Raw genomic sequence first — 26,656 nt, 5'->3', positions numbered from 1 at the left:
TTCCTAGCACAGTAATGTGCACACTGTCACCGCAGGAGCATTACACTTTATTACAGGTTGAATACATAATAACTTCAGGGTAAAAGAATACACAAATTATTGATTCATATCTCCAAGAAAAATTAAAATAGAAAGAAAATCAAATGTAAGTGGAATCAGAGATACTCTTTGGAAAAGTGAAAAAATAAACAAACATCATGAGATTTTACTTTTTGTCTTATAATCTATTCTAAAGTATACATGGAAAATCTGAGTGTGTTTTGTCTTTCACAGCATCTCAGGTAATACCATCAGAATTTATGTGATTCAAAATAAACACAGGGCCCTGGTTCTGGATGCCACAAATACTTAGAAAACAAACTGAAACCACAGGATGCTGCTCCTGGACCTATGTCAGGGATTCCCTCATCTCCTCCTTTCACCTGAGAACCTAAAGCCCCACATGATGGTAAAAGGTTATATTTTGCTATTCTCAGAAGATTAACTGGAACTCAGAGAATGAATTTTGATAAGTCAGTTGAAAGAAAATTTTGTTTACATTTCCATCCAAATCCAGAAAAAAAGACATATATATATATATATATATATATATATATATATATATATATATATGTATAATACACAAACACACACACACAAAGAAATGCAAATAAGATTTAAAACACACACATAGAAAACTATACTTTGTTTGAATCTTGGATATGATATGCCACTACTTAGAAAAGATGCAGCGGCAGTCCTCTGGGAGCTACATGTTGTGAAGAAAGAAGAGGGAACCTCATGTGAGGCCAGGAAACTCCTCCCAGCCCCTCCCTGCACCTGCCCCCGTGAATGGACACTGCATGCCTGCTGGTGGTCGTGAGCACCCCCTGCAGCCCAGTCCCTCCTGAGCCCTGCAGGGGAGGTTTTTGTCTTGGTTCAACCCTGACTTCCCCTCACTGTGCCTCTGGCACAGTAATACTGGGATGTGTCCTCGATTTTCAGGCTGCTCATCTTTAAATAAACTTCATTCTTTGAGTTGTCCTTGGTGATGCTGAGTCGGGACTAAAGAGTTGGGTTATAGGCTGTGCTTCCACCGCTACTTATTGCAGCAACCCACTCCAACCCATTTCCTGGAGCCTGGCAGATCCAGTCCATATAACTGCTGGATAAAGAGAATCCAGAGACAGAGCAGGTGAGGGACAGGGTCTGTGAGGGCTTCACCAGGCCAGGTCCTAACTCCTTCAGCTGCACCTGGGACAGGACACCTGAGGGCAAGGAGAAGCACAGTGAATCATATGCTCAGATTCATCATCCCCATTACCTTCATGTCTGAATCCTGAGACTCTAACATCTGGGAGTTGCTGCCAGAAAGAGGAAGAACCACAAGGCTTTCATGTTTTTGCAGATGAGGTCCATGAATCTAGAATGAGAAAAAGCCTGAATTTAAGTCAATTTGCCCTGTTGTTTCATCTGGTTAAACAGCTGGTGATTTGCATTGTGGGTGGTATATTTCTGAAAGGGGGGAGGAAGGACATTTTTCTTGTGCTGCTCTGTGAGTGTTAACCTGGGATTGCCTCATCCTCTCCAAGTGTCCCTCATTCTATAAACCCAGGTTCCTCTTCCTCCAGCACACAGATATACTGTTAGAGCTGATCAGGGATCCAGATCTTATCAAGGATCATGTTGGCTTTGGAATAGATTCATTGTCCCTCTACTTCCTGGGATATAATTATATGTCAAATACTTAGCACAATTTAGGGCCCACTAATGTGGAAACACACTTAGATACCTTACTTACCTCTGTTACAAAAACACAGAAAGGAGTATCTGTGTATCTGTAGAGCCAGAATGTATCTGTGTATTGAGGTGAATGTATATGAAATTTACAATCATTGGAACAGCTTCCAGGAAGGGCTAATAAATTTGTGATGGTGAAAGAGCACAAGGTTTCAGCTTGGGGTAATGGAAAAACAGAGCAATATGAGAGACAGGATGCTGGATCAAAAAAGTTACCTGGCATGGTGTGTTACTTCAGAAGCAGTCCAAGAGAATAGAACATTGGCAGTGGAATCTTGTGTGAATAGTTTTCTCACTGCTGAAACTACCTACTATTCCAGTGAGACTGGTTTTCACTGATCATTTAACAATTATGCTTGGAACTTAATGACAATTGCAAGTATAAGAGAACCTGATGTAGAGGGATATAAACAATGATGTCACCCAGAATTCCAGAAATATGGGTCTGTCCTTTGAGACAGGAACTTTGTTGTCAGCAAGAATGTCCCAGAAAAGGAATCTCCATGGGGTTTGGGCACATATTTCAGTATATGAATTCCTTCTACCGCTTTAAAATTGAGAATAGAGACAAGGGTTTGACATGCCTAGACACTATGTCCCTGAGGCAGCCCTGTATCCCTCTATTCCAGTACCATGTTACTCAGCACCCCAAGGGTTGTCTAGCTGTTCAGTGGCCCATTGGTCACCCACAGTGTTGAGGTAACTCCTCAGAGATTTCCCAGAAACCACTGGGCAGGAAAATTATCTGAGCTAAGCTTGAGGTTTGGGGAGAAATTCAGGGAGTTTATTCAGTTGCAGTTTATGGAGACATCCAACTTAATTAAACAGTGCATTGTTTTCCCTTGAAGTAATATATATATATATATATATATATATGATATAGATAATATATAGTTTATTACCATAAAGATAATATATAACTTGCTTGGAAGTGGGTTTATAATGATGAGATTACTATAACAAATATGGCTTCTTGGATTAGTGTTTCTGTGACAACACCTTGAGGAAAATCTGCTTGAGAAGAAAAGGAAATTTTATCTCTAAATGAAATGAAAAATGCTCTTTTTCTCTCAGAACAGGCCAAAGAGAGGAGAATTCTAAACAAAGAGAGATTCTCAAGCACAGAAATCTCATAATGATTCATCATTTTCTGCTCTTTTTTCAAACCATCTTAATTGATATATATCTGCCAGTAAGGTATGTCTTAGATCAAATTCTGTATGTGAGTCTTCAGTTAAAATGTGAGAACATTTCTTCTTATTACAACAAAAATATTCTAATTGATGGTCTTCGGTAGAAGTCACTGAATCATAAGTCTTGACTAATCCCAAGGGGGATGATTTTAGTTTGAGAAGAAGACCAGAAACTTACAAGAAACCAGCCCTCACCATCAAATCTGTGCCTGCCCCTGGGGAAGGACCCTGTGCTCAGTGGATCCTGAGTGCCCCCTGCAGACCTACTTCCTGGAACTTGGTGGACCTAGCCCACTAATTAATTAATGAAGTTGAATCAAGAGAGTATTTATAAATGTGTCAGAGACTGCCCCCTGCCCTGGGCTATAGTAAATTTCTCCCTGCTTCCCCAACTGCACATAACACTGGTTGCTTGGAAGCACAAAAATATCCTGGTCATAAAACAGGTTACATATATCCAGTCTTTCTATCTGTCCTATGTAAAATAAACACAATATTTCATATTGTCTCTTCTCCAGAAAATGATGTTTTAAAACAGCAATCAGGAAAACCCAACTCAGCACAAACTTCTGGCAAAGGACTCTGTTCATAATAAGTCAACAGATAGGACCACCTTGAAATCTCTGGGCTGGGGGTTCTCTCTCATAGCTGCTGGGTCAGAGCTGGGATGGATTTCACTTGCAAAGGGAGAGTCCCAAGTTACATTTCAACATTTTATATAGGTTTTATGTTTAGTTTTCTTCAGAGATGACATTTCCCCGAGCAGATATAAGTGACATGAGGGACAAGTGTTGCAGAAATGTGAATATTTTTAGGTGATTATGCTGTACTAAAGATTTGGCAACCATCCTCTTATTTCATTATTACATCTACATTCAGAATCTGAAATACATATTAGGGCTCAAGTTTTCTACATGCTCACCAATTCTGGATATTAGAATTAGATAATAAATATTCTAGAAAAGGGAAAGAAGTATGCAATTTTAGTTTCAATTCCTTTAATTTAATAATATTTAAGCATGCTTATTAAACATTTGAATCTTCTCTTTTCAGTCCCAATCCCAGGATGGGAATACCTAGGAAAACTGGGATTGAGGATTGTCTTCCATATAAGCAGTGTTGGACTAGGCTAGTTTCCATAAACAGGTGATGGAGCCCTACATGCATGTCCTCCTCCTATATGGCAGATTCTGGGATGGGAGGCAATTGAGAATGTCTGTGCCCAGAGCAGCTCTGGGTTTCCAGCAGAAGATGGGTGGCATTCAGTAACCTATTAGTTTTCACTATTTGAATGTTCTGGGCTGGACACAAAACTCCCATTTTCTTACTTCACTTGTAAATATGTACACAAAGCATGTGAAGAAAGTTTCAGTGCTAATTTCACAAATCTAAATGCACACTCAGAAGCATAGAGGGATGTGTGATATGTCCAAGAGCTCATATCTAGTAAGTGTGAGCTCCAGTGTCTGAGCCTGTGCTCCTCAACTCTGGACCTCACTGCTCCAATGAAACAAATGCAGGGCATAGATGGACATGCTAATTGAAGTTTGTAGAATTGTGCATCCTTCAATGGGAACACTGCAATATATAGTTGCAATATATACTTACTTAAAAAAAGTAGGAAGACCAGGTTAAGGTGGTTGAATTTTCAGGAGTTTCTGTGATTCCACATTCCATTATCTATCTGTCCTTTCCTACCAATATATCCATTTGTGCATTTAACAATAGCTTTTATGGCATATAAATGATATGTGATATTCTGTACATTATTTAAAGTGCAAGAATTGATAAATATTGATAAAAGTATACAGTCTTGCAAGGATCATCAAAAAGAAGATAGTTAAGAAATCAATCATCACAAAAGTATCCTATTGTTCCTCAGTAATTACATCTTCCATCCTGTTCCCAAGTGATTGAAGAATTTCCTCAATTTACTTTAGATTATTTCTCATCTTCAGTGTTTAAACAAAGGCAATTATGAATTATATATTTGCATTTTATTTCACTAAGCATAAGTATTTGGGAATGCATCCGTATTTTGTGTGTATGAAGCATTTATTTATTTTTATGTTGAGTAGCAATCCTATATGCATATACCTGAATATGTTAACCTGTACATTTGTTGATAATTTGTGGGGTGTTTCCAGTTTCTATCGATAGCATAGAAGGCTAATACTCAACTTGGAGATATAAAGAAACTTTTAACAAAAAAGTTGCTCTGATTGTTACATCAAAGGCAAATACAGCCCTAACAAGAAAACTGTGATAACTGCAGTTTTACAAATTTTCATCAACAATTCAGAGAACTGAAGACACAGGACAAACAACAATTTTGAGAATTGGACAAAAGTAAGTGATTTTAGGGGGAAAATAGAAACTAGTGTCAGCTTACCTGGGGCAGGTGGCACAAAATGATATTTAATCTAAGTAATCAGATTAAGTGAGAAATAAAAATTTTCTGAATGCCAAACATGCTGATGTCTATAAAGTTAGAAATTCCAAGCTTGCATATTCCTAGCATGTTCCTTACATCTGGCAGCCTATGATTAGAGAAGAAATCCCCCTAACATCCTGTGTTGCTGCCAGGGAAGATTAACATGACCACAGCTGAAGTGGCCCAAATCCAACTTCCCTAGTTCCGTAGGAAACAGTGTGAGTGGCATCAGGTCTTTGTCTACGTGTGTGGTGGAATCTGATAGAAATTATTAAGCAACCAGAATCCAGCACTTAAACCTGGTCTACTACCCCATATTTTCCATGAGGAATAAATGCTTTAATCTGAAGGGAAGGGCACCAATACTGGAAGCAGAGGGAAATGTTGAATGACCATTGCATCCCAGGAGGGAACAGATGGGAAAACAATGATACCCTGTGGGGCAGGGGTCAGGAACAAGGGATAGACCCAGCGTTTCTTCTCAACAAGAGAAAAGGATACTTGTTCCTCTTGTCCAAACTAGTGTCAAAATTGCTTTCCAAGTTTAAGTCTCTCAAACTTAAAGGAAGAATGCCCCCTTATCCCTACTTCCATCATCAGGAAAAAAACAAAAACTTAGCACTCAAAGATAAGCAGAGAGACAATTAACACTATAGGAATCTGAAGGCTCAATTCCTTAGAATAAAATCAATCTTCAATTCTTGTGTCCATGACATCAAAAACCTTCAAATACAATCCTGACTAGGTTCACACAAAGATTCATAGCAAAATCCTTGCAGAGGAAGTATGTAGTCATCTCTAAGACAAAAATTGAAATAAATAAAGAAACAAACAAACAAAATATATTTCCATGAGTAGTGTTCTAAACAGCACTTCTAAATTTCAACAACAAAAACAACAGAAATAGAAGCCATAACAAAGAGCAAGGAAGTTAAGTGTTTGGAAATTATGCAAATAAGATTTATATATGACAAAGTATTAGAGTGATAAAATTGAAAAAGAAATTAAAATAAATGATTAATAAGATAAAAAACTCTAGAGGAAATGGTAGACATTATTCTTAACTAGATTAATTCCAATGTATAAACAAGTCTGTAGGAAATTATGAAGTGAAACGAGAAAAATAAAAACAAAGCAACATAATGACACATTTCTATAATGTCTTCTACAGGCTCATCAGCAAATCTGGCACAGTTTTCAAAAGAAACTATTTGCAAACAGGTTAACAGAAATTGTATACACTGAAATAAAAAGAGAAAATATTAGTGTTGGAAATAAAACATCTGATAGCTGTGGGACTATATTAAGCAGCATAATGTGCATGGAATGTCCATCTCAAATGGGATGGGGAATGACAAGAAGAGTAGACAAGGGTGAGGAAGAAGAGATTTGTTGGGTTAGGATCCATAATGCAAGGGCCAAAGAAGGATGGGAGTCAACAGAGAGTGTGAGGGAGGAATTATGTTAATGAATGATAGTAGGATAACAATGAATATTACAGCAGATGTTGAGTTTAATAAAACCTTTTGAAAATCAAATCTGGTCCTTGTCCATGAGTTAGCTGATTGGACATACTTCTGGGTGATTTAAGCCTAAGATCACCTGTATATATTAATTGTACAGTACTGTTCACAGGTTTCAGGGACTGTAAATCTGATGGTGTATTTCTGAAACTCAGAATTCAATTCCATTGATCAAAATGTCTATCCTCATGAGAATACCATGTTCTTTTGAACACTGGGGCTTTACCATATGCTTTATTGTCAAGAAGCATGAGCCCTCATATTTCACTCTCCTTCTTGAAGATGTTTTTGTATATTCAGGGCCCTTAACTCTTCCAGATAAATTTGAGGTTTAGCTTATCCATTTTTGGAAAATAGGTTGTTGCCATCATAATTGGTATGGCATTGATTCCATGGATCAATTTTGTTCAACTTGCATCTTTCCAATGTTTATTCATTCCAATCCATGAACACAGGTTGTCCTTCCATTTATTCATACCTTCCTTGATTACTTTTAGAATGTCTTTTTTTGTCAGTACAGATCCTTTACATCTTTTGTTAAGTTTATTTCTGGATATTTAATTAATTTAGTTTAAATTGTAAATTGAATATTTTCTTGATAAACTTTTTGGATAGCTTGTTACCAGGGTCTAGAGCCCCGATTTATTTTGCTTGTTGGATTTCTATTGTGCTACTTTGCTGAACTCATTGATTATCTCAAGTAGCCCTGTCATGTTTTTTTTTTTTTCTGTTTTTTCTAAATATAGTATCATGTCTTCTGCAAAAACCCAAGGTTTATTTCTCATTTTCAGATTTGGAGGTCCTCTATTTATTTTGCTTGCATAATTGTTGTTGCTAGAATTTCTAGCAGAATGTTGAATAACAGTGATGATAGTGGGCATCCTTGTCTTATTCTGGATATAAGAAGAAGTGATTTCAATCTCTTACATTTGAATACAATGTTAGCCAGAAGTATTTCATATACACCATTTATTATGTGGAAGTTATCTTTGATTCCTGTCTTTGAAATGTTTTTATAAAGAAGGATATTAATTTTATCAAATGCCTTTTCCATGTCACTCATAATGATAATGCATTTTTCCCTTTTGATTTTTTGATGTGGTGTATTATGATAATTGATTCTCTTTTGTTGAACCATCATTGTATACCTGTAATAATACCCATGTGGTTATGGTGTATATTTCTTTTAATATCTGCTTAGATTCAGTTTGCATCTGTTGTGTTGGGGATGGTTGCACGTATAGTCACAGGACTGATTTTTCTGATGTTTTCTTTTCTTGTATATTTATCTCACTTTGGTATCAGGGTGATGTTGGCTTCATAGAATGAGTTAGGTAGTGTTTCCACTTTTTCAATTTTGGGAAGAGTTTGAGCAGGAATGGTATAATAATTCTTTTTGAAATGTTTGGTAAAATTTGCCTGTCAAGTCATGTGGTCCTAGACTTTTATTTGTTCGTAGGTTGTTTAGGACTGATTAAATCTTCTTAGCTGTGATTGGTTTGTTAAAGTCTTCTATATCTCCACAAATAAGTATCCAATCAGTTGTTCTAGTGCTTCTATGAAATTGTCCTTTCATCCTATGTTATCTTATTTGTTCATATACAATTATGCATAACATCCCCTTATGATCTTTTTTATTTCTTTGTGCTCAGTGGTAATGGTCCCCTTCTCATTTCTGATTTTAATTATTTGCATCACCCTTCTGCGGGACACTGATTACGTGCTTCAACTTGGCGGGCCTGGGCCAGGGGACCGGATCCGCCCCTGGGGAGGGTGGTGGGCACGGGTGACAGCGCCCTCCACAGCCCCCCAGGCCTGGGAAAGTGAGGCCGGAGGCAGGCCCCATTTCCTCACCCAAAATACCACTGTTAGGGGAGGCTTGCCGGAGGGAACCGCCTTTTCCCCACCCCCTTATCTTGCCCGGACACTCCCCGTTGCCAGTGCAACTCCCATCACCACCAGTGCGCATACATTGTTGCCAGACACCGTTGCCAGAGCAACTCCCGCCCCTTTTCAAACAACCTCCGTGCCCTCTTAGAACCAATCCTAACCTCCGCACCCTCTCAGAACCAATCCTAGCCTTTATCCCCTCAGCATTGGCTTGTAACAACCCCCCGCCCTCTATGCCAGCCTATATAACCTGTGCTCACCCCTGAATAAAGGTCCTTTTGTCCTTTTGTTCTACCCCTACTGGAGGAAGAGTGTCTTGTCTTTCCCTTCTCGCCGCCCTCCACACCTTGCACGCCACCGCCGGGGACCTGGCCAAGTCCCCCGCCTCGCCCTCGCCTCCGGGAAAGAGCCCCAGCCGCCGGTACCCTCCGAGCAACGCCGAGAGCCGAGGGTTCAGCAACCGGCCGCCCCCCCCCCCCCCGAAGCAGTAGACGCGACCGCACCCTTCTTTTTATCTTTCTCAGTCTTGCTAATGTTTTTTTGATGTATAAATCTCAAAGAAGCAAGTTTTGGTTTTACTGATTCTCTCTATTATTCTTTTCTTCTCCATTACATTTATTTCTGCTGCAATCTTTGCTATTTCTTTCATTCCCCAAGCTTTGGGATCAGTTTGCTGTTCTTTCTGTAGTTTCTCCAGTTGATCTTTAAGGTCTTGGCTTTAGCTCTTTCTTCCTTTTTAATGTAGGCATTTAAGGATATAAATTTCCCTCTCAGGACTGTCTTCAGTGCATCTCATTTTTTTCATTTAGTTTGTTCTCCTTTTCATTCACCTAACTCTCTTTTTAGTTCTTCTTTGACCCATTGGTTTTCTAACAACTTGTTTCACTTCCATACATTTGTGAATTTTCTGGTTCTCTTGCTTTTACTCATTTCCAGGTTTATTCCTTTATGAAAAGAGGATGTACTTTTTATAATTTCAATGCCCTTATATTTGGTAAAATCTGTTTTGTGCCCCAGTACATGGTCCATGGTGGAACATGTTCCTTGGGCACTTCCAAAGAAAGTTTAGGTAATCTATCTTTTGGAGAGTCTTGTTTTGAAGTCTCCCACTATTATTGTAGTAAAGTATTTTACTCCTTTCAGTATTGCCAGTGTTTGCCTTATGTACTTTAGGGCACCTTAATTAGGTGTGTATATATTTAAGATTGTTATTTCTTCTTCATGATTTTCCCCTTTTATATAGAGTGTCCTTTTTAGATATAGTATCATTATTTCTCTCATAACATTTTTTATTTGAAGACTATTTTGTCTGTTTTTTTAATCCCTAGTATTAGTGTGGTGCTGATATATAATTCCTATTAAATATAGGGAATATTGTACAATATGTTTTTTTCCATATACCATTCTCCTGTTAATTTTCTGTACCAGTGTCATGCCTTAGATGTAAATTATGCAAGTTCTTCTGGATTACATATCTTTAAACAAGGCCTTACAAACATGATCTCCTTCAATGTGCAACTGAAACTTATAATCCCATTAATGAACTATCATAAAGCCTCTCCATTCTCATACCTTTAATTCATCTTAATTAACATGTCTATAAATACTAGGCATCCATTACCCCTTCAAAGGCTTCTGACTATCTATATTTCTGATTGCCTACTTTATAAGACACTGATTTTACATTGTTCAGGATGTTCATATTAGTGATGATATAAAATGTCTCTCCATTTTTGTCTCTTATTTCACTTAGCATTTGGTCTTCACTTTTCATCTATTCTGTCATGTTTCAGGACCTCGTTCCTTCTTACTGCTCTGTAGTATTCCATCCTATTTCTATACCATATATTTTTTAGCCACTCAGATATTGAGAGACACAGGTTTTTTTTCACCTCTTAGCATTTGTGAGCAATGCTGTTATGGACATCAGTGTACAAATGTCTGTTACTTTCACTACATTCAGATCTTAGGGATACATACTGAGAAATGAATTTGCTTCACCATAAGGTAGCTCAGTATCTAGTTTCCTGAGGAACAAGCAAAATGTCTTCCACAGAAGTGACACCATTATACATTCCTGCCAGCAATGAGTAAGAGTTCCAATTTCTCCAATCCTCTCCAGCATTTGTAGTTTCCTGTTTGTCAAAGGGCAGCCAGTCTACTAGTGTGAGTTGATATTTCAGAATGGTTCTGATTTGCATTTCCCTAATACCTAGTGAAGAGTAACATTTTTCATGCATTTGTTAGCCAGTTGTATTTTCTCTTTGGAAAAAAATTCTTTTCATAGTGTACCAGTTTGTATATATTATGTCCCCCAGTAAAAGCCATGACCTTTGATTCAGTCCTGTGGGAGCAGATATCTTAGTGTTGATTAAGATGGAATATTTGGATTAAGTTGTTTCCATGGAGATGTGCCCTACCCAAATGCAGGTGGTAGCTCTGATTGGATAATTTTCATGGAGGTGAGACCCCACCCATTCAGCATTTGCCATAAGTAGTTTTACTAGATTACTATGTAAGCTCAGACAGAAGGAGGGAGCTTGCTACAGCCAAGATGTACACGTGAAGTATGCACAGGATCTGAGAGAGGAGCTTCAGCTTACAGAGACAGTTTGGAGATGCCCTTTGAAAGCAGACTTTTGCTCTGGAGAAGCTAAGAGAGGACAAATGCCCCAAAAGCAACTGAGAGTGACAATTTGGAGAGAAGCTGCTGCCCAGAGACGGACATCCTGGGAGAAAGGCATTTTGAACCCAGAACTCCAGAGCAGATGGCAGCCATGTGCCTTCCCAGCTAACAGAGGATTTCCAGACACCATTGGCCATCCTCCAGTGAAGGTACCTGATTGTTGATGTGTTACCTTGGACACTTTATGGCATTAGTGCTGTAACTGTGTAATTAAATAAACCTCCTTTAATAAAAGCCAATCCATTTCCGTATTGTGAATCCTGACAGCATTAGCAAACCAAACAGATTTTGGTACCAGAGAAGTGGGGTACTGCAGAGCTTGCAAATGCCAAACCTGTTGGAATGGCTTTTTAAATGTATAAGGGGAAGATTCTGGAAGAATTGTGAGGAGCTTGAGAGAAAAAGCCTAAAGTGCTTTGAAGAGACTGTGGAAATATGGACACTAAGGATACTTTTGATGAGGCCTTGAGCAGAAATGTTGAATGTGTTGCTGTGAGCTGAAAGAACTGTGATCCTTGTCTTAAAATGGCAGAGATTTGGCACAATTGAGTCCTGGCATCAGGTGGAAGGAAGAATTTTAGAGCAATGAGCTGGGATAGTTGGCTGATGAGATTTTGAAACTAAAAGTTTTAGTTATAGCATGGCTTCTCCTTGCAGCTTATAGTAAAATGTGAGTGAAGAGAGTTAAACTTAGAACTCAACACTTAGGTTCAAAGAAACCAGAAACTGAAGGTTTGGGAAATTCTGGGCTCCCAGGTGGAACTGTTTGTTGATGTGTTACCTTGGACACTTTATGGCCTTAATACTGTAACTGTATAATGAAATAAACCCACTTTAATGAAAGCCAATCCATTTCTGATACTTTGCATCCCAGCATCATTACCAAACTGGAACACATATCTTCTGTCTGTTTTATAATTGGGCTCTTTGTAATAGTGTCATTAAGTTGTTGGATATCTATCTATATCTATATCTATATCTATATCTATATCTATATCATCTATATCTATATCTATATGACAGTCTGTTATCAAATATATCTTTTCCAAATATTTTTTCCCATTTAGTTGGCAGCCTCTTTACCTTTTTGACAAAATTATTTGAGGTATAGAAGATAGATGCTTTTGATTTTGAGGAGTTTCTTTCATTCTTTCTGCTTTGTATATATGGTCAAAGGAGCTACCTCTTAATACTAGTCTACAACATGTTTCCCTGCATCATCTTCCAGTTATTTTATGGTACTGTCCCTACATTGAAGTATTTTATCCATGTGGAGTTATTTTTTGTATAGCATTGAGATAAGGTGCTATCATTCTTTTGGATAAGGATGTGAAATTATACCAGCCCCCATATGTTGAAGAGACTATTCTAACCCAGGTCAATAGATTTTGGGACCTTATTAAAAATCAGTCATCCCTAGATCTGGGGGGGGAGGGTGTATATCTGAACACTCAATTCAAATCCATTGAACAATATGTCTATTTTGTGCCAGCAACAGGCTGTTTTGACCACTTTGGCTCTTCATGTAGGCTGTAAAGTGAGAAATTGTATGTACATCCTATGACTTCATTCTTCTTCCTATAATGTTTTTGGCAATTCAAGTCACCTTTCCATTCCAAATAAATTTGATATCTCTCTTTTTGAAGTCTGCAAAGTGGTTTTTGGAATTTTGATTGGTATTGTTTTAAGTCTTGAATTTTGATTGGAATTGTGATCAGTTTTGGTACAATTGACATGTGAGTGATGTTCAGTCTTCCTATCCATGAACACAGAATATCTTTCCACCTATTTAAGTCCTTGTGGTGGTTACGTTCATGTGTCAACTTGACCAGGTGATAGTACCCAGCTTTCTGGTCAAGCAAACACTGGCCTAACAATTGCTGTGAGGATGTTTGAGGCTGGTTAATAAACCAACAGGCTGATTTATTAAATCATGAGTCAATTGACTGCAGCTGTGACTGATGACTCACCAAAGGGTGTGTCATCCACAATGAAAGAATGCAGTTGGCTGGATTTAATCCAATTAATCAGTTGAAGACTTATAAGCAAGACAGATAGAGGACCTTCCCTTCTTCTTCATCTGCAGAGTGAACCATTTCCTGAGGAGTTTGTTGAAGTTTCTGGTTTGCTTCCCGAGAAGTTCATCAAGCATGTTCATTGAAGATCCCAGTTCATTTCCTGAGGAGTTTGTCAAAGTTGCCAGTTCATTTCCTGAGGAGTTCATTGGACATCTTCCTTGGAGTTGACAGTTTGCTGACTGCTCTACAGAATTTGGACTCATGCATACCCACACTTGCATGAGTCACTTTTACAATTTGATAGTCAGAGACACCTTTCATTGATTCTGTTTCCCTAGAGAACCCTAACTAATACAACTTGGTACCAGGAGTGGTTTTTGAGAAACAGAATCTTAAAATGGGCTTTTACAATTTGTTTTCTACTCTGATTAGATTCAGAGCCACTAATGACTCTATTTCCAATAATTAAGAGGTCACTGACAGTCCATGGCATGAATTGGCAAAGGAAATACACCAAATAGCACCGTTTGATTCTCCTAATCATACTGTAGTATGAAGCAAGGCTCTGGGTGACAGTGTTTTCAACATCTCCACAGAGTTTTGCAGTATTAAGAGGTATAATGATGTTGGGTGGCTGCTCTTAGATACTTTGGTTAAAGTTGTAAGAGAAAAGGATGAGCTAAAGACTTCAAATTCAAAACTTAAATGCCATATGACAGATGTAAATGAGTCTATGTATGCCCTGAAAGAAAATCTTATTTCCTGTGCCTGCAGACTGGAAGTTTCTGAAAACCAGATGCAGTCTCTCATTGTTTGAGTAGCAGATTTACAACATAAACTAAAATCTCAACCTCTCAGGGTGTCTGCTGTTAAAGTAAAAGCATTGATTGCAAAAGAATGGTGGCTGGAAACTTAGAATGGGGACATGTAGATTGATAATAATGCCAGTGAGGACATTGGAAATCTGGATTCTGCTGAGTCATTGTTAGATTTACCTGTAGAGAGCTGTCCTGGGGAAACAGCTTCCCCACCTCCAGTCTGCCCTAAGGAGCCTGCAATCCAGCCCCCACCAAAGGAGATTAACCCTTTAGTGCCTGCTAATCCTGTAATCACCTCTCCTGAGGAAGCAGCCCTCACTCCTTTGTCTGGAGAGATCAATCCTGTTTTAAAAGATGAAAATGCAACAGAATGTCCTGAGGTGAATGGCTTGAGAGATAATTCTAACTCTTTTCATGACCCACCCCACCACCAGTTTTTGCTTCAAGACCTATAACTAAGCTCAAGTCCCAACAAGCCCCAAAGGGTGAGATACAAAGTGTGACCCATGAAGCGGTACACTACACTCCAAAGGAACTGTATGAGTTTTCCAACTTATACAGACAGAAACCAGGGGAATATATGTGGGAATGGATATTAAAGGTGTGGGATAATGGTGGAAGAAATATAAGGTTGGAGCAGGCTGAATTTACTGATATGGGTCCACTAAGCAGAGATTCTGCATTCAATGTTGTAGCTCAAGGGGTTAGAAAGGGTGTTAACAGTGTGTTTGGGTGGCTGGCTGAAACATGGATCAAAAGGTGGCTGGCATTACCAGAGGTTGAAATGCCAGAACCACCCTGGTACAATGTGGAGGAGGGGATTCAAAGGCTTAGAGAGATTGGAATGTTAGAGTGGATTTATCATGGAAGACTTTCTCACACACCCCTGGAATGTCCAGAGGACACACTTTTTTACCAGAACTGTAAGGAATAAATTTGTGAGATTAGCTCCATCATCCCTGAAGAGCTCTGCAGTTGCCCTTCTCTGTAGGTCAGATATTACTGTAGGAACTGCTGTCACTGAGCTGGAATCCTTAAACACAATGGGGATAATTGGGTCCTGAGTTGGTAGAAGCCAAGTGGCTGCAGTTAATCACCACAGACAAGGTGGACAGGGCTACCATAATGGAAAACAGGCTCAAAGCAGCAATCAAAATAATATGACTCACAGAGACTTATGGTGTTGGCTAGTGGATCATGGCATACCAAGCAGTAAAATAGATGGGCAATTGGCTAAATTCTTGTTTGAACTATACAGGAAGAAGAATTCTAGGTCACATAAACAAAAGTCTCCCTTGAATTACAAAAACAGAGAGTCATGCCCCCTTAATCAATTCCCAGACTTGAGACAGTTTACAGATCCAGAGCCCCTTGAATGAAGGGATAGCCAGGTACCTATGGGGAAGGAACCTGCTACACTGCCAAAAATTTGTACTGTTAATCTTCCTCCCAGCCTTCCCCAGGAGGACCTATGGCCTTTTACCAGGGTAACTGTGAACTGAGGAAAAGGAAATGATCAGATATTTATGGATTATTAGACACTCGTTCAGAAGTGACATTAATTCCTGGAGACCCAAAGCATCATTCTGGTCCACCAGTCAGAGTTGGGGCTTATGGAGGTCAGGTGATTGATGGAGTTTTAGCCCAGGTCCATCGCACAGTGAGTCCAGTGGGTCCCTGGACCCATTCTGTGGTTACTTCCCCAGTGCTGGAATGCATAATTGGAATAGACATACTCAGCAACTGGCAGAATCCTCACATTGGTTCCCTGACTCTTGGAGTGAGGGCTACTATGGTGGGAAAGGCCAAGTGGAAGCCACTAGAACTGCCCCTGCCTAGCAAAATAGTGAACCAGAAGCAGTACCAGATTCCTGGAGGATTGCAGAGATTAATGCCACTCTTAAGGACTTGTTCAACTCTCCTATGTGGTCTGTGCAAAAAACAGATGGGTCTTGGAGGATGACTGTGAATTATCGTAAGCTTAAGCAGGTGGTGAATCCAATTGCAGCTGCTTTTCCAGATGTGGTATCATTGCTTGAGCAAATCAACACATCCCCTGGTACCTGATATGCAGCTATTGATCTGGGAAATGCTTTTTTCTCAATTGTTGTCATTAAGGACCACTAGAAACAGTTTGCATTCAGCTGGCAATGCCAGCAGTTTACATTCACTGTGCTACTTCAGGGTTATATCAACTCTCCTGTCCTATGTCATAATATTTTCTGCAGGGATCTTGATAATTTCTCCCTCCCACAAGATGTCACACTGGTTCATTATATTGATGATATCATGTTGATTGGACCTATTGAGCAAGAAGTAGCAACTACTCTAGATTTGTTGGTGAGGTATTTGTGTGGTAGAGGATGAGAGATAAATCCAACAAAAATACAGGGGACTTCCACCTCAGTAAAATCTCTAGGTGTACAGTGGTCTGGGGCCTGTTGAGATATTCCTTCTAAGGTGAAGGATAAGCTGTTGCATCTGGCCCCTCCTATGACCAAAAAAGAGGCACAATGCTTAGTTGACCTCTTTGGGTTTTGGAGACAACATATTCCTCATTTAGGTGTGCTACTCCAGCCCATTTACTGAATGACCCAAAAAGCTTCTAGTTTTGAGTGGGGACTGGAAAAAGATGAAACTCTCTGACAGGTCCAGGCTGCTGTGCAAGCTGCTCTGCCACTTGGACCATAAGATCCATCTGACCCAATGGTGCTGGAAGTGTCAGTGGCAAATAGAGACGCTGTTTGGAGTCTTTGGCAGTCTCCTATAGGAGAATTACAATGCAGGCCCTTAGGATTTTAGAGTAAAACTTTACCATCCTATGCAGATAACTACTCTCCATTTGAGAAACAGCTGTTGGCCTGCTACTGGGCCTTAGTAGAGACAGAACACTTAACTGTGGGCCACCAAGTTACCATGAAACCTGAGTTACCTATCATGAGCTGTGTGCTGTCTGAACCACCAACCATAAAGTTGGGCATGCACAGCAGAACTCCATCATAAAATGGAAATGGTATGTACGAGATAGAGCTCAGGCAGGTGCTGAAGGTACAAGTAAGTTACATGAGGAAGTGGCCCAAATGCACATGGCCCCCACTCCTTCTATCTTACCTTCTCGTTCCCAGCCCATATCAATGGCATCTTGGGGAGTTCCTTACAATCAGTTGACTGGAAGAGAAGACTTGGGCATGGCTTACAGATGGTTCTGCACAATATGCAGGCAGCACCCAAAAGTGGACAGCTGCAGCACTGCAGCCTCTTTCTGGGATGTCCCTGAAGGACAGTGGTGAGGGGAAATCCTCCCAGTGGGCAGAACTTCAAGGAGTGAACCTGGTTGTTCACTTTGCTTGGAAGGAGAACTGGCCAGAGGTGTGTTTGTATACTGATTCCTGGGTTGTTGCTAATGGTTTGGCTGGATGGTCAGGGATTGGAAGAAACATGATTGGAAGATTGGTGACAAAGAAGACGGGAAGGGGTCTGTGGATAGACCTTTCTGAGTGGGCAAAAACCATGAAGGTATTTGTGTCCCATGTGAATTCTCAGCAGAGGGTGACTTCAGCAGAAGAATATATTAATAACCAAGTGGATAAAATAACCCATTTGGTGGATACCAATCAGCCTCTCTCCCCAGCAACTCCTGTCATCACCCAATGGGCTCATGAACAAATGGCCATGGTGGTAGGGATGGAGGTTATGCATGGGCTCAGCAACATGGACTTCCACTCACCAAGGCTGACCTGGCCACAGCCACTGCTGACTGTCCAATCTGCCAGCAGCAGAGAACCACACACAGTCCCCGATATGGCACCATTCCCTGAGGTGATCAGCCTGCTACCTGGTGACAGGTTGATTACATTGGAGTACTTCCATCATGGACGGAGCAGTGGTTTGTTCTTACTGGAATATCCACATACTCCAGATATGGGTTAGCCTTCCCTGCATGACATGCTTCTGCCAAAACTACCATCCATGGACTTACAGATTTCCTTACCCACCATCATGGTATTCCACACAGCATTGCTTCAGACCAAGGAACCCACTTCACAGCAAATGAAGTGAGGGAATGGGCACATGCTCATGGAATTTTGTGCTCTTACCATGTTCCCCCTCATCCAGAGGCAGCAGGGCTGATAGAATGGTGGAATGGCCTGTTGAAGACTCAATTACAGCATCAACTAGGTGGCAATACCTTGCAGGGTTGGGGCAGTGTTCTCCAGGAGGCTGTGTATGCTCTGAATCAGCAACCACATTATGGTGCTGTTTCTCCCCTAGCCAGGATTCATTGGTCCAGGAATCAAGGAGTGGAAACAGGAGTGGCACCACTCACTATCACTCCTAGTGATCCACTAGGGAAATTTTTGCTTCCTGTCCCTTCAAGCTTAAGCTCTGCTGGTGTACATGTCTTGGTTCCAAAAGGAGGAGTGCTTCCACCAGGCAACACAACAATAATCCCATTGAACTGGGAGTTAAGACTGCCACCTGGCCACTTTGGGCTTCTTATGCCTCTGAATCAACAGGCAAGGAAGGCGATTACTGTACTGGCTTGGGTGATTGATTCTGACTACCAAGGGAAAATAGCACTGTAACTACACAATGGAAGTAAAGAAGAGTTTTTTTGGAATACAGGAGATCCCCTAGGGCGTCTCTTAGTATTACCATGCCCTGTGATAAAAGTCAGTGGAAAACTGCAACAACCCAATCCAGACAGGACTACCAATGGCCAAGAAACTTCAGGAATTAAGGTTTGGGTCACCCCACCAGGCAAAGAACCACTGCCAGCTGAAGTGCTTGCTGAGGGTAAAGGGAACACGGAATGGGTGGTGGAAGAAGGTAGTGATAAATATGAACTATGGCCACATGACCAGTTACAGAAATGAGTACTATGATGACATGAATATTTCCTCCTCATTTGTTTTCTTCTCTGTCTCATCCCCTTATCATATGGCATAACCCGTACTGTTCATTTTGCTGTATTTAAGCTAAAGGAAATCAATTTTAAGAGCAAATGTCACCCAAGGACTTGCACTCTCTTCTGGAGAGATTTAGTGCATTTCCAGATGTATGCTGCACAGCAGAGTATTGTTAGGCAAAGTATATGTCTGTTATTGTTATCTACTTAGAGATAATATATGGTTTTAGGTGGTGTATATAACTGCCAAGTTGACAAGGGGTGGACTGTGATGGTTAGGTTCATGTGTCAACTTGGCTAGGTGATAGTACCCAATTGTCTGGTTGAGCAAACACTGGCCTAACAATTGGTGTGAGGACTTTGAGGCTGGTTAATAAACCAACAGGCATGTTTATTAAATCATCAGTCAATTGACTGCAGCTGCGAAAGATGACTCACCAAAGGGCGTGCCTTCTGCAGTGAGAGAATGCAATTGGCTGGATTTAATCCAATTAATCATTTGAAGACTTATAAGCAAGACAGATAGAGGACCTTCACTTCTCCTTCAGCTGCCCAGTGAAGCATTTCCTGAGGAGTTTATCAAAGTTGCTGGTTTGTTTCCTGAGGAGTTCATCTAACATGTTCGCCGAAGGTCCCAGTTCATTTCCTGAGGAGTTCATTGAAGTTGCCGGTTCCTTTCTTGAGGAGTTCATTGGACATCTTCCTTGGAGTTGACAGTTTGCTGACTGCTCTACTGAATTTGGACTGATGCATACCCACAGTTGCATGAGTCACTTTTACAATTTGATAGTCAGAGACACCTCTCATTGATTCTGTTTCCCTAATTAATACAGTTCTCTTTGGTTTCTTTTAGTATAGCATTGCAATTTTCTGTGTAGTGGTGTTTTATGACCATGGTTAAGTTTATTTCTAAGTAATTAATTTTTTAGTTCCTATTTTGAATGGAATTTTTTTCTTGAGTGTCTGCTCAGTTAGGTGATTTCTAGTAAATAGGAATGTTACTGATATTTGCACATTAATCTTGTATCATATCACTTTGTTGAATTTGCTTTTTTTAAGTCAAGTAGCTGTCAATGATGAATCAGGATTTTCCAAATATATGAGCATATCATTTTTGAAGAATGATATTTTTACTTGTCTTTTATTTATTTTATTTACTTTATTTATTTATTTACTTTTCTATTAGTTTTATTTTTCTTTTGTCAAATTTTTTAACATCTACTGAGATGATCATTTGATTTTCCCCATTAATTTATTAATGTGTTTTATTACATTGATTTACTTATGTTGAACCACACAAACATGCCTGAAGTCAACCCCACTTTGTCATGGGGTATGATTCTTTTAATGTGTCTCTGGATTTGATTTTCAAGTTGCAAGAATTTTTTGGAGGATATTTGCATCTATATTCATTAGGGAGATCGAGCTGTAGTTTTCCTTTCTTGTACTATCTTTATCTGATTTTGGTATTAGAAAGTTTTAGCTTCTTAATAGGAGAAAAAAAGTTTTCTTCCTCAAATTTCTAATATATTTTGAGCAGAAATTGTCATTTAGTGTTCCAGTTTGCTAATGCTGCCATTTTGCAAAACCCCCAAAATGGAATGGCTTTTATAAAAAAGGGTTTATTTGGTTACAATGTTATAGTCTGTAGGCCATAAAATGTCCAAGGTAAGGTATCAGCCATAAGGTACCTTCCCTGAAGAAAGGCTGTTTGCATCTGGAAAACCTTTGTCAGCTGGGAAGACACGTGCCTGGCATCTGCTTGATCCCAGTTTTCATTTCAAAATGGCATTCTCCAAAATGTTGCTCTTGAGGCTTTTTGTCCTCTCTTTGCTACAGCTCCTCTTCAAAATTCTACTCAGTTTCTTGCTAAAATGTCACATACAATTGCTCTGAATTTCTCCTCTTTGTAAGCCCCTTTACAAGACTCCAGGGAAATAATCAAGGCCAAATTTGTGGGGCCACACATAGATGGAATTTTTCTGATCAGAATTATAATCAATGGTCGAGTGGTTCCCATCTGCATGGAAACAATCTAATACAAATTTTCTAACTTAATCATTAATAAATCTGACCACAAAATATTGCATCAAAGAACATGGGGTTTTAGGTGACATAGTACATCCAAACTGGCACAGTCCATTTTTGTGAAATTTTGTAAAATTCCTCTGTAAAGCCTTCTGGTCCTGGAATTTTACTTGTAGGAAGCTGATTGGATCTCTTTATCTTGTGAACGGTTTCTTGATGCCTTCTGTTACCTCTTTGGTAAGTCTAGGCTGTTCGTGTGTCTCCAGGGGATTATCCATTTCCTCTAAGTTGTCTAGTTTGTTGACATCCAATTGTTCATAGTATGCCCTTAAAATGTGTTTTTGTAAATTTCCTCAAGATCCACTGTTATGTGTCTCCTCTCATTTCTGATTTTGTTTATTTGGGTCTTCTTTATTTTTGACATTTTCAGTCCAGCTGAGGGTTTATCAATCTTGTGTTCTTCTCAAATAATCAACTTTTGGTTTCATTTTTTCTTGCTATTGATATTTTTTCTCCATATCACTGTATTCTGCTTAAATCCTTGATATTTACTATCTTCTACTTGTTTTTGATTTAGTTGGTTGATAATTTTCTTGTTTCTTCAGTTGTTCAGTTAGGTCTTTGGTTATAGCTTTCCTCCTTTTTAATGTATGTCTTTAGAGTTATAAATTTTCTGTTCAGCACTGCCTTCATTGTATCACATAGGGTTTCATATGTCCTGTTACTGTTTTCCTTCAACTCTGGATGCATAGTGATTTCTCTTACATTCTCTACTTTTAACTCATGGATTGTTTACTATTCTGTCATTTGACCTCTACATATTTGTGAAAGTTCTGGTCCTCTGGTGGATATTGATTTCCAGTTGTATTGTATTTTGGTGAGATGATGTGCTTTGAATAATTTCAATATTTTTAAAGTTGTTGAGGCTTGTTTTGCACTTAAGCATGTGATCTTTCCTGGAGGACATTTTGTGAGTGCTAAAGATGAACGTATATCCTGGAAATTTTGGATCAAACACTCTGTATTTGTCTGTGATAATCTAATTCATTTGATCACATTGTTTACATTCTCAATTTCTTTATTGGTTTCCTGTATAGTTGTCCTATGTATAGAAGAGATTGGTGTATAGAAGTCTCCAACCATTTTTGAGAAATGCCTATTGCTCCTTTCACTTTTCTGAAAGAATGCTTCCTGTACTTTAGAGCACCTTGGTTGGGTGCATGAAAACTTATGACTATTTCTTCTTGGTGAATTGACCCTTTTATTAACATATAGTGTACTTTTGTCCCTTATGAAAGCAATGCATTGAAAGTATATAGTTTTTCCTATATTATTACTGCAAACCCTGCATTTGTGGCTGTATCTTGTATGGAATATTATTTTCTATGCTTCTACTTTCAATGTCTTTATGTCATTGGGTCTAAGATAAGCCTCTTCTAAACAGCATATTGATGGATCATACTTTTTGGTTCATTCTAACAGTCTGTAACTTTTAGTTGGGGGATTTAATCCATTCACATTAAATGTTATTATTCTGAAGGCATTTCTTGAAATGACCATCTTACATTTTTTTTCCAGGTCTATTCCCCTCCTCTATTTTTTTCCTTATTTACCCTTACTTATAATCTTCAGTTATGTGTCCTTCTCTAGACTTTACTCCTTTCTATTTTTAATCATCTAGAACTCCCTTTAATGTTGCTTGCAGAGAAGGTCCTTTGTTAACACATTCTCTCAGAATTTGTTTTTCTGTGTAAATTTTAAACCCTCCCATACATTTGAAGGACAGCTTTGATGTATAAATTGCTCATGGCTTCAATATTTTTTCTCAATCAGAAACAAACATTTCATAGCACTGCATTCTTGGCTCCATGGTGCCCACTGAGTGGTCAGTACATATGCAAAGCTTAGCCTAACTTACTATAAGAACATTTTGTGCATTTCAGTTATCAGTAAGTTGATTGTATCTGTTGAAGATTAAATCTATAATAAACTAAGGGGCATGTCTTCCACAGTGAGAGACATTTAATCCAATCACTTGAAGCCATAAAAAGAAGAGGGGATGAATTCAGGACTCAGAAGAGAGAATTTCCATCTCTACTCCAGCCAAAGAGCTTTCCCTCATGAATTCAAGAAAAACCTTCACCTGCTTTGCTAGCTTACAACTTACCCTAAGGAAATTGGACTCATGCATTCCCACAGTTGTATGAGATACTTTAATAAAGTCTTATATTTACAGATATATCCTGTTGGTTCTGTTTCCATAGAGAACACTAACTAATACAGCTTTCATGTGAGGAGTGGTAATTGAGAAACAGAATCTTAAAAATGGAATTTTGCAATTGGTTTTCTACTCTTATTAGATTCAAAGGCACTAATGACTCTGTGTTCAATAATTAAGATGGCACTGGCAGTCCATGGAATGACTTGTCTATAGAGATACCCAAATATCACATTTCAGTTCTACTAATCATATGCTTATACAAGGCAAGGCTCTGATTGACAGACTTTTTGACACCTTAACAGAGTTATGTGCTGTTAGAATGTATAATTGTGTTGGTCATTTGTTCCTAGATATGGTGGATACAGTTATAAGGAAAGGTATGAGCTTCAGTTTTCAAATTTGCAACTTTCTCATCATATGACTTGAGTTCAGAGAATGAATTTCACAAAGTCAGTAGAAAGATGAGTTTGTGTATACTTCCACCCAAATCCAGAATAAAATGCAGGACACACACACACACACACACACACACACACACACACACACACACATCTTACAGAAACACAAGTTAAATATTATTAAAAAAAACCCATACTGAACTCTACATTTCTTGAATCTTGTATACATTCAAGCACAGCTTAGAAATGAAGCAACGGCATTTCCCTGGGGGTTAGACATTGTGAAGCAGGAAGAGGGAACACCAGGCAAGGCCAGGAAATTCCTCCCAGCCCTTCTCTGCCCCTGCCCCTGGGGATGGTCCCTCTCCACCCCTGGTGGTCCCATGCACCCCCTGCAGCCCAGCCCCACCTGTGCCCTGCAGGGGAAGTTTGTGTCTGGGCTCACCCTGACTTCCTCTCACTGTGTCACTCACACAGTAATACACGGCTGTGTCATCAGAAGCCACCTGGCTCAGCTGAACAGAGAATTGATTCTTCCATGTGTCTCTGGTGGTGAAGAGTCAGCTCTTGAGGGATGGTTTGTAATACATGCTAACATCATATCATATTCTTGACAACAACTGCAGCCCCTTCCCCTGGGGCTGGCTGATCCAATTCCAGCAGTAACCACTTGATGGAAAATCCAGAGACAGGGCAGGTGAGGGACAGGGTCTGCAAGGGCTTCAGAGGACCAGCTCCAGTCTCCTTCAGCTGCACCTGGAACAGGACCGCAGAGGACAGGGAGAACCATAGTAAATCATGTGCTCAGATGCATCATTCCCATTACCTTCAAGTCTGAAGCCTAAGACACTCACATCTGGGAGCTGCCATGAGAAAGAGAAAGAACCACAAAGTGGTTATTCTTGTGGATGAGGTTCATGATGTAGAGGAAATATTTTCCAGAATGAGGAGGACCCTGAATTTAAGTAAATGTGTGCGGTAGTGTCAGATGTTTTCCCATGACGTGATTTGCATTTGGTTGGTAACGCTGTATGTAAAGTGAAAGAGGATGAGAGGAGAGACATCTTTGTCTTTTGACTCCCTGGCAGAAGGATGCTTGCTGAGCCCTGGGACAACACAGTCCTCTCCCTATGTGCCCTGTCCCCAGTCACTGGTTCCTTTACTTTCATGCAGGAAATGTGTTGAGTGGAAAGTATGGTGGGGCCAAGGATCAAGAATAGCTTAGGAATGTTGTCACAATGCATATATGGATTATATATGGAATATAAAATCTGTATGTAATATATACTATGTATATATTCCCTGACCATGAGGTTTATAATGGATTACAGTTGATTTACAAAGTATCAGTGGAGGGAAGGTTGTTTTGTTCTGCTTTCTTCACTTTGTTGATAACATTCCTCAGTTGTAACTTCATGTGTGAAATTTTAGTAGGTTGTCAGTGCTGTTAGATATGTTTTCAATACTGCTTTAGTAGTCTAATCCTCCACTGGAGTCAGACAGGACCTTTGTGTGACCTTACCTATCACCACTATGATTGCTGAAGCCCCAGGTGTCCTGGTCCTGCCCTGACACATCTCAACTTTGCAACTGGGGCAGGTCAACATCAGTAACCTTCAGTTTCCTCACATGAATATTGACTGGTTTTGATGCAATTTTTTCTGAATATGTTTATATACCTTATAATATCTGGAAAGGAATTGAAAGCAGCATCTTCCACCCTGTCTCTTCAAAAAAATTAGTTAAAAATTAAATAATAAATATGGTAGTAAATTCATCTCTAACCTTGTTTTAAGTTGCTGAGGTGGCAATGTGAGGTGAAAAGAAATTGGTCTAAACAGTAGAGTCACAAATTCTTGTGGCAGGATTTGTGGATTAGGGAGAGCATTGTAAGTCATGTTCCAATTTTAGGACATGGTGAATAAGGCATTCAGAAAGTCCATGGGTGGATTGCTATGGGTGTAGGGGAGGCAGGATAATGAAATCTACACATAGGATAAATTTTTTCATTGTGAGGACAACTTACCGAAGCCAAAGTACATATGTCATGGGTGATATATTTCCACTTCTCCCAGTGTTGTTCATTGACTGTGAGGCTGTTGTTGTCCAGGTAGGTTGGGAGGATGACATTGTTCTTCCCGATGACCCTGTCTGCTCCATGGAAAACTAAATGTGTGGAGCTTGAAATTTTATTATTATGAAAACATGATAACTTTATGATAAAACAATACACAAATGCATGATTGATTAAAGTATATCCAAGTGATATTAAATTAAAGAGTGACAAATGTTGATAGAATCACAGATGCTTTTTGGAAAAGTGAAAAATAAACAAACATTTTGAGCCTGTTGTTTTTTCTTCTATCCTTTTCTAATGTAAATGTTGACAACTTGTGTGTTGTGTGTTTCCTAATTACCACACCCCATGTAATAGAATCAGAATTTAAAAGAGATGTAAAATAAGCAGAGTCTGTGGAAAGGTCATTTTGTTTTGCATACCTATAGAAAGAGTCCATGCAGGTGCATGGTTGTCATTCTCCCAAAGTAGCCTTTCTGAGATACAGACAACTACATTTCTACCTTGCTTCTTTGAATCCGTGATCTTCCCATCCACTACCATACTAATAGTAGTTCTGGGCATCTGGCTTGGAGGATTCTCAAGGTAAACACTGGCATACTGCAGGTTCTCTCCTTCCCTTACTCCTTACCTGCAATGGATGCGGTTCCTGGGCTTCTTTCGGTTTCTCCACTTTGACCAT

The 26,656-nt window shown here is 39.4% G+C and overlaps 1 pseudogene; it reads right to left on the bottom strand.

The window, feature by feature from the left end:
- Positions 1-918: 918 nt before the first annotated feature.
- On the bottom strand, positions 919-26,656 carry LOC119515967 (annotated as a pseudogene).

This window comes from Choloepus didactylus, chromosome 19 (assembly GCF_015220235.1).
Source record: "Choloepus didactylus isolate mChoDid1 chromosome 19, mChoDid1.pri, whole genome shotgun sequence".
Lineage (NCBI taxonomy): Eukaryota > Metazoa > Chordata > Mammalia > Pilosa > Megalonychidae > Choloepus > Choloepus didactylus.
Note: the sequence above shows the minus strand (reverse complement) of the source record. Positions and strands in the feature narration are given on the sequence as shown.